The sequence below is a fragment of the Oryx dammah genome, unplaced genomic scaffold (genome assembly GCF_014754425.2).
Source record: "Oryx dammah isolate SB20612 unplaced genomic scaffold, SCBI_Odam_1.1 HiC_scaffold_23, whole genome shotgun sequence".
Taxonomy (NCBI): Eukaryota; Metazoa; Chordata; class Mammalia; order Artiodactyla; family Bovidae; genus Oryx; species Oryx dammah.
The window spans coordinates 31,654,932-31,664,665 of record NW_024070207.1 but is presented as its reverse complement, the minus strand read 5'-3'; the positions used below and the strand labels follow the sequence as shown (position 1 = coordinate 31,664,665).

General features: G+C 36.7%; 1 pseudogene; it reads right to left on the bottom strand.

Moving 5' to 3' along the window:
• Positions 1 to 453: 453 nt before the first annotated feature.
• LOC120881495 lies at positions 454 to 1,611 on the bottom strand (annotated as a pseudogene).
• Positions 1,612 to 9,734: the final 8,123 nt, after the last annotated feature.

Genomic DNA, 9,734 nt, shown 5'->3' with positions numbered 1-9,734 from the left:
CCAGCCACCAAAGAGGAACTAGTTGTAAAAGGTATGCCCAGGTAACCAAGTGAATTGACTTACTGAATAAGATTGTTAGTCCTGTATAGCTGACTCACATTGTTGTACAGCAGAAACTAACACAACACTGTAAAGCAACTATGCGTGTGTGTGTGCTGAGTGACTTCAGTCGTGTCCAATTTTTTGTGACCCTATGGAATGTAGCCCACAAGTCTCCTCTGTCCATGGGATTCTCCAGGCAAGAATACTGCAGTGGGTACCATGCCCTCTTCCAGGGGATCTTCCTGACCCAGGGATGGAACGTGCATCTCTTATGTCTCCTGCATTGGCAGGCCAGTTCTTTACCACTAGCTCCACCTGGAAAGCAACTATACGCCAATTAGAAAAAAATTGTTGGTGCTGAGCTTGATAAATGTTGGGGAATGTTTACCCAAAATGGTGACTGTGATTTTCTTTTTTTTTTTTTTCACTTGGTATTATCTTTAATTAAGTACAAAGACTTTTCCAATCACATCACATAGAGATCATTTTATCCACTGCTCTGTTTGGCTGCCAATCTCTTGTCTCTCTCCTCAGCAATGGTAAGGCGAAGACCCTTTCCATGGGGAAGAGAGATCCACGGTTTGTTGCCTTTGCCAATAACGAAAATGTTTGAGAGCCGTGTGGCAAAGCTGTTGCCATTCACATCTTTCACATGAACTAAATCAAAAGAACCTGGATGTCTCTCCTGGTTTGTAATCACACCAATTCTTCCCAGGTTAGCACCTCCAGTCACTATGCACAGGTTACCAGTGTCAAATTTGATGAAATCAGTAATCCTGCCAGTCTCCAAGTCAGTCTGAATGGTGTCATTCACCTTGATGAGGGGATCAAGGTAACAGATGGTATGAGCATCATGGGTTACCAGATGAGGGATTCCTTTTGTCCCCACAAATATCTTTCTTACTTTGCACTATTTATACTTGGCCTCCTTAGGTGTAATACAATGAACAGCAAAGCGATCCTTGGTGTCATAGATCAAACGAAAATTCTCTGCAGACTTATCAGTGCTGATGACATACGTAAAACCAGCTGCTGCTGCTGTTGCTAAGTCGCTTCAGTTGTGTCTGACTCTGTGCGACCCCATAGACAGCAGCCAGGCTCCTCCGTCCCTGGGATTCTCCAGGCAAGAATACTGGAGTGGGTTGTCATTTCCTTCTCCAATGCATGAAAGTGTAAAGTGAAGGTGAAGTCACTCAGTCTGTCTGACTCTTCGCGACCCCATGGACTGCAGCCTACCAGGCTCCTCCGTCTATGGGATTCTCCAGGCAAGAGTACTGGAGTGGGGTGCCATTGCCTTCTCCAATAAAACCAGCAGGGTAGGTTATATCTGTGTGGACTTTGCCATCAATCTTAGTGAAACACTGCATGCAAACCTTCTTTACTTCATCTCCTGTTAGGGCATACTTAAGTCTATTCCTTAGGAAGATGATTAGGGGGAGACATTCCCTTAGCTTGTGGGGGCCGGTAGATGGACGAGGGGCAAACACACCAGTCAGTTTATCCAGCATCCAATGTTTTGGAGCTGCTACGCGTTTCAGGTGCTTCTTGGGACCCCAAGCCATGGCTGTGCTAGGCATGAAAAGAGGTGACTGTGATCTAAGGGTTGGTTTGAAGCCTTTTATTATCATCACTCCTAGTTTTTGACAATAAAACTTCTGCATGTGGAAAAGGACAAGACATCTTCTTCTTTTTTCAAAGTGATATTAAGTTATGAAGGTACACCTAAACTGAGGAGCAACTAGAACACATACCCATTGGATGAATCAGAAAATTGATAGCAGATTAAGTGAAATACTCCTAGTGACTCTGAGGTTCTTGTTTATTTGACTAGAGGTGCACTGAATATACATTTAGGCAAAATGCCAAATGGCCACATCTTAAAGTCAATATTTTCCTGAAGCTAAGGCCAAAGATAAATAACACTATCATATTAATGGGAAAAACATCTGGAATAGAAGAGTAAATTCAAAACATTATTGAAAAATGATTTTAAATATTTGTTTACAAATGAGGTTTTCATATTATAAAATTTTGACTTTATGATGCAGAAACACTAATTTCCCAGCACTGTCAGTTCTGTGCACTACTTGAAGAAAATGTTTTTGGAATAGTTTTTGATAGACTTTATTTTTTAGAGCAGTTTCAGGTTCACAGCAAAACTAAGTGGAAGATACAGAGATTTTTTAATATCCCTCCCACCTCCTCGCATGGATAGCCTCCCGCATTATCCACACTCTACACCCACAGTGGTACATTTGTTAAAAATCAGTCAACCTATATTGATACATCATCCAAAGTCCATAGTTTACATTAGAGTTCACTCTTGGTCTTGTACATTCCATAGGTTTGGACAAATGCATAATGACACATATCCATCATTAGACTATCAAAGAGAGTATTTTCACTGCTCTAAAAATTCTCTGAGCTCCTCATTCATTCCTCCTTATTCATTCTATTCATCCCTCACTCCCACCCCCAACCCCAGGCAACCAGTGATCTTTTTACTGTCTCCATAGTTTTGCCTTTTCCAGAATGTTATATAGTTGGAATCCTACAACACATAGCCTCAGATTGACTTCTTTCACTTACTAATATGCATTTTAAGATTCTCCCATGTCTTCTTATGGCTTGATAGCTTATTTCTTTTTATCACTAAGTAGTATTCCATTGTCTAAATGTACCAGTTTATCTATTCACCTGCTACAAGACATTGTGCTTGCTTCCAAGTTTTGGAAATTATGAATAAAACTTCTATAAACATCTGTGTGCAGGTCTTTGTGTGGACCTAGGTTTTCAGCTTCTTTTGGTAAATGCCAAGGAACATGATTGCTGAATTATATGTATTTTTAGTTTTTAAAGTAACCACCAAACTGTTTCCCAAAGTGGCTATACCATTTTGCATTCCCACCAGCAATGATTGAGAATGCCTGTTGATCCACATCCTTGCCAGCAACTGGTGTTGTCTGTGTTCTGAATTTTGGCCATTCTAATTGGTGTGTACTGGTATCTAATTATTATTTTAATTTGCATTTCCCTGATGACATAGGATGTGTAGCATCTTTTCATATGCTTATTTTCCATCTGTATATCTTCTTTGGTGAGGTGACTGTTAAGGTCTTTGGCTCATTTTTAAAAATCAGGGCTTTTGTTTTCTTACAGTTTCATTTTAAGACTTTATGTTGGATAACAATCCTTTATCAAATATGTGTTTTGCAAATATTTTTTCCCAGTCTGTGAATCAACTATTCATTCTCTTGACAGTGTCTTTTGCAGAGCAGCAAAGTATTAATTTCAATGAAGTCCAATTTACTAACCCTTCCTTTTATGAATTGCGCCTTTGGTGTTTTATCTAAAGAGTCACTATCAAATCCAAGATCATCTAGATTTTCTATGTTATATTCTAGGAGTTTTATAGTTTTACATTCTACATTTAGATCTGTGATTCGTTTTGAGCTAGTTTCTTGAAGAGTGTAAGGTCTGTGTCTAGATTCTTTGTTTGCATGTGGATGTCCGGTTGTTTCAGCACTATTTATTGAGGAGACTTTTTGCTCCACTGATTTCCCTTTGCTCCTTTATCAAAAATCAGCTGACTATTTTATGTAGATCTATTCCTGGGGTCTCTATGCTGTTCCATTGATCCATTTGTCTATTCTTTCACCAATACCACAATATCCTGATTATAGTAAGTCTTAAAGTTGGGTACTGTTAGTTCTCCAACATTTTTTTCTCCTTCAATAGTGTTGAATATTCTGGGTTTGTTTCCTTTCCATAAACTTTAGAATCAGTTTGTTGATATCCACAAAATAACTTGCTGAGGTTTTAATTGGTTACATTGAATCTGCAGATCAAGTTGTGAAGAACTGATGACAATATTGAGTCTTTCTATACATTAATATGGAATATCTCTCCATTTATTTAGTTCTTTGATTTCTATCATCAGAGTTTTATAGTTTTCCTCATATAGATCTTGTGTATATTTTGTTAGACTTATAACTAAGTTTTACATTTCTGGTATGGTAATGTAGATGACATTGCATTTAAAATTTCAAATTCCACTTATTCATTGCTGGTATATAGGAAGCAATTGACTTCTTTTGTATACTAACTTTGTATCCAGCAACCTTGCTATAATTGCTTATTAATTCTAGTTCTCTCTTTTTTTTTTTTTTTTTGGTCTATACATTCAGATTTTCTACATAAACAATCATGTCATCTGGGACAGACAGTTTTATTTCTTCCTTTCCATTCTATATATCTATTATTTCCTTTCCTTGTCTTACTACATTTGCTAGGACTTAAGATGTTAAAAAACAGAGGCAAGGGAGACATCTTGCCTTGTTCCTGTTCTTACTGGGAAAGCTCTAAGCTGCTCACCATTAAGTGTGTTATTAGCTATAGGTTTTTTGTAGATGTTCTTTCTACAAAAGTTGAAGAAAGTTTCCCTCTGTTGTTAGTTTACTGAGATTTTTTATCATGCATGGATGTTGTTGTTCAGTCACTCAGTCATGTCCGACTCTTTGTGACCCCATGGACTACAGCATGCCAGGCTTCTCTGTCCTTCACCATCTCCCAGAGCTTGCTCAAAGTAATGTCCATTGAGTCGGTGATGTCATCCAACCATCTCATCCTCTGTTGTCCCCTTCTCCTCCTGCCTTCAATCTTTCCCAGCATCAGGGTCTTTTCTAATGAGTCAGCTCTTCACATCAGGTGGCCAAAGTACTGGAGCTTCAGCTTCAACATCAGTCCTTCCAGTGAATATTCAGGATTGATTTCCTTTAGAATTGACTGGTTTGATCTCCTTGCAGCCCAAGGGATTCTCAAGAGTCTTCTCCAACACCACAGTTCAAAAACATCAATTCTTCAACACTCATCCTTCTTTATGGTCCAGCTGGATTTTGTCAAATACTTTTTCTTCATCTATTGATATGATCACATGATTTTTCTTCTTTAGCCTGTTGATGTGATGGGTTAAATAACTGATTTTTGAATGTTGAACCAGCTTTGCTTACCTGGGATAAATCCCACTTGGCTGTGGTGTATAATTTATTTTATACATTGTTGGATTTGATTTGCCAATTTTTTGTTGAGGATTTTTGCATCTATGCTCATGAGAGCTGCTGATCTATACTTTTCTTTTAATATCTTTGTCTGGTTTCGGTATTAGAGTAATGCTCCTAATGCTGGTAATGCTGGGACTTCCCTGGTGGCTCAGAGGGTAAAAGTGTCTACCTACAATGTGGGAGACCCGGGTCCGATCCCTGGATTGGGAAGATCCCCTGGAGTGTAGGAAATGGCAACGGACTCCACTACTCTTGCCTTGAAAACCCCATGGGTGGAAGAGCCTGGTAGGCTACAGACCATGGGGTCACAAAGAGTCAGACACAATTGAGTGACTTCACTTTCACTTTCTTTTCTTTGGTCTCGCAGAATGAATTAGGGGGCTATTTCCTCTGTTTCTATCTTCTGAAAGAGATTGCAGAGAATTGGTATTAAATATTTGGTAGAATTCATCTGGGCCTAGTTAATAACAGAAAGGTTATTAATTATTGGTTCAATTTCATTAACAGATATAGGCCTATTCCGATTGTCTATTTCTTCTTAATGTAAGTTTTCGTAGATTGTATCTTTCATGGAATTGGTCCATTTCATCTAGGTTATCACATTTGTCAACATAGAGTTGTTGGTAGTATGCCTTTCTTTATTACCCTTTTAATGGCTATCAGATCTATGGTCCCTTCTTTTATTCTAGATATTAGTAATTTGTATCCTCTCTCTTTTTTTCTTAATTAGCCTGGCTAGAGGCTTATCACTTTCATTGATCTTTTCAAGGAACCAGCTTTTGGTTTCAGTAATTTTCTTTATTGATTTCCTGTTTTCAATCTCATTGATTTCTGCTCTAATTCTTATTTTTTTCTCTTCTGTTAACTTTGGGTTTAATTTGCTTTTGTTTTTCTAGTATGCTAAAGTGGAAGCTTAGATTATTGATTTTACCTCTTTCTTCTTTTCTAATATATGCATTCAATACTGTAATTTAGTACTGTAGTCTAAGCACTACCTTTACTGCATCTTACAAACTTTGATGTTAAATTTTCTTTTTAATTAAGTTCAAAATATCTTCAAATTTCTATTGAGATTTCTTCTTTGACCCATGTGTTATTTGGAAATGGGTTGTATTTTGGAATTTTCCATTTACCTTTTTTTGTTGTTGTTATTGATTTTTACCTTAATTCCACTGTAGTTGGAAAGCATACATTGTATGATTTCTATTCTTTTAATATTAAGGTGTGGTTTTTGGCCCAGAATGTGATCTATCTTGGTGAATGTTCCTTGTGAGCTTGAGAATAAGGTGTATTCTGCTATTGTTTGATGAAGTAGTCCATAGATGTCCCTTATATTTAGCTGATAGATGGCGTTCTTGAATCTAACTTTGTTCTTACTGATTTTTTGCCTGCTGGATCTATGTCTGATATAAGGGTGTTGATGACTCCAATTATGATAATAGGTTCATCTCTTTCTCTGTGCAGTTTTATCTGTTTTTGCCTCACTGGTTTGATGCTCCATTGTTGAGAACATACACATTAAGGATTGTTATATCTTTTTAGAGAACTGACCCCTTTATCATTATGTAATGCCCCTCTTTATCCCTGATAACCTTCCTTGGTCCAATATCTGCTCTGTCTGAAATTAATATAGCTACTCCTACTTTATTTGATTAGTGTTAGCAAGGTATATCTTTCTTTTTCCATATACTTTAAAAAAATTAATTCAATTTAATTGGAGGCTAATTACTTTACAATATTCCATTTACTTTTAATTAATATGTGTCTTCATATTTAAAGTGGGCTTCTTGTAGACAACATATAGTGTTGGGTCTTGTTTTTTATCTACTCTGACAATCTTTGTCTTTTAATTGTTGCATTTAGACTCAATATTCAAAGTGATTATTGATATGGTTAGATTGCGTGTGTGCTAAGTCGCTTCAGTCATGTCTGACTCTGTGTGATCCTATTGACTGTAGCCTGCTAGGCTCTTCTGTCCAGGCAAGAAAACTGGACTGGGTTGTCATGCCCTTCTCCAGGGGATCTTCCCAACCCAGGGATCGAACCCAGGTCTCCTGCATTGCAGGCAGATTCTTTACCATCTGAGCCACTATAGTTAGATTAATAGCCACCATATCTGTTATTGCTTTTTATTTGTTGTCATTCTTCTTTGTTTCTATTTTTGTCTTTAATTTTTTGGCCTTTTGTGATTTTCTTTGAACATTTTGTATAATTCCATTTTCTCTGCTTTCTTAGCTTATCAGTTATGCTTTTTTTAACTTTTAAAATGTATTTATTTATTTATTTCTGGCTGTGCTGGATCTTTGTTGCTGCATGGGCTTTCTGTAGTTGCGGGATCTACTTTCTAGTTGTGGTGTGTGGGTTTCTCATAGCAATGGCTTCTACTGTTGTGGAGCACAGGCTCTCAGGCACACAGGCTTCAATAGTTGTGTTGCATGGGCTCAGTATTTGTGGCTCATGGGCTCTAGAGCACAGGCTCAGTAGTTGTGGCACACAGGCTTAGTTGCTCCATGGCATGTGGGATGTCCCCAGACCAGGGAGGGATCAAACCTGAGTCTGCTGCATTGGCAGGTGGATTCTTTACCACTAAGCCACCACGGAAGCCCCAGTTATACTTGTTTTTTTTTTTTTTTACTTTTTTCAGTGGTTTCCCTAGAGTTTGCAATATACATTTATGATGAATCCAAGTCCACTTCACTTTAAAATGAGATTATACTGCTTCATAGGTAGTACAAATATCTTATAATAACAAAGCAATACTAATACACTCCTCCTGTCTTCTATATTATTGGTGTCATTTATCTCACGCATAAACATATATGTATCTCATTTTATTGCTCCTTGCTTCATTACACTTCATAGATATGTATATTTTACAAATTGAAGATTTGTGGCAACTCTTCACTGAGCAAGTCTATGGTACCATTTTCTCAGTAGCATTTGTTTGTTTCGTGTCTCTGTGTCACATTTTGGTATCACAATATTTCAAGTTTTTCCATTATTATTATAGTTGTTAAAATGATCTGTGATCAGGAATCTTTGATGTAACTACTATGAGTTCCTAATGACTCAGATGATCATTAGCATTTTTTAGTAATGAAATATTTTTAAAGTATGTATACTGTTTTTCTAAGACATTATGCTGTTATACACTTAATAGTGCAGTATAGTGTAAACATAACTTTTTTTTTAATATTTATTTGGCTTTAATTGTGGCATGCAAGATCTTTTGCTGTGGCTTGTGAACTCTTAGTTGTGGGATGTAGTTCTCTGACCAGAGATTGAACCCAGGCCCCCTGTATTGGGAGTGTAGAATCTTAGCTACTGGACCACTAGGGAAGTCCCAAGTTTTATTTTTTAACATAAATTTTATATGTACTGGGAAAACAAAAAATTTGTGTGACTAGCTTTATTGCAATATCTGCTTTATTTTGGTAGTCTAGAATTGAACCCACAGTATGTCTGAGGTGTGCCTATGTATACACACACACACACACACACACACACAGGCATAATAGTTGAATACAGTGTTGCTATTATTAAGAATAATAAAAATTAAAGTTTTAATTTTACCTTCAATTATTCCTTTTCTGGTGTTCTTTTTTTCTTTATATTCATCTGAGTTTTTAGTCTATATAATTTTCCTTTTCTTTAAAGAACTTCTTTTAACATTTCTTGCAAGGGAGGTATACTGGCAATAAATTCCCTCAATTTTTGTTTGTTTGAGAAAGCTCAATTTCTCTTTCACTTTTTTTTTTTTTTTGGTTGCACCATGTGGCATGTGAAGTCTTAGTTCTCCAACCAGGGATTGAACCCATGCCCTTTGCAGCAGAAGCATGGAGTCTTAACCACTGGACAACCAGGGAAAGATAATCTCTTTCACTTTTGAAGGATTACTTTTGCAGAGTACAGAATTCTAGATTGGTGGTTTATTTTTTTCCACTCAACACTTTATTCACCCTCTTCTTGCTTGCAAGGTTTCTGAGAAGTTGGGTGTAAATCTTATCTTTACTTCTCTATAGGTAAAGTATTTTTTCCCATTAATTTCTTTCAAGAGTTTTTTTCCTTTAATTTTGTGTGATTTGGAAATAATATGTTTAGGTATAGTTTTTTGAGCATTTATCCTGTTTGATGTTTTCTAAGATTCCTGGGTCTGTGGTTTTGTGTCTAATACAGATTCGTGTAAAGTCTCAGTAATTATTGTTTCAAATATTTCTTTTGCTCCTTTCTTTCTTCTCCTTCTGGTATTCCCATTATGCAAATATTACATCTTTTGTATTTGTTCCACAGTTTTTGGATATTGAAGGGGTTTGATCTTTTTTCTGCTTGCTTTTCAGTTTTGGAGATTTCTATGGAGACATCCTCAAGCTTAGAGATTCTTTTCTCAGCCAAGTCTAGTCTACTAAGAAGCCCATCAAAACATTCTTCATTTTTGTTAGTGTTTTTGATCTCTAGCATTTTTTTGGTTCTTTCTTTGTTTACATTGCCCATCTGTTCTTGCATACTGTCTACTTTATCCATCAGAGCCCTTAGTATATTAATCATAGTTGTTTTAAATTGCTGGTCTGATAATTCCTACTTCCCTGCCATATCTGAGTTTAATTATGATTCTTGTTCTGTCTTTTCAAGCTG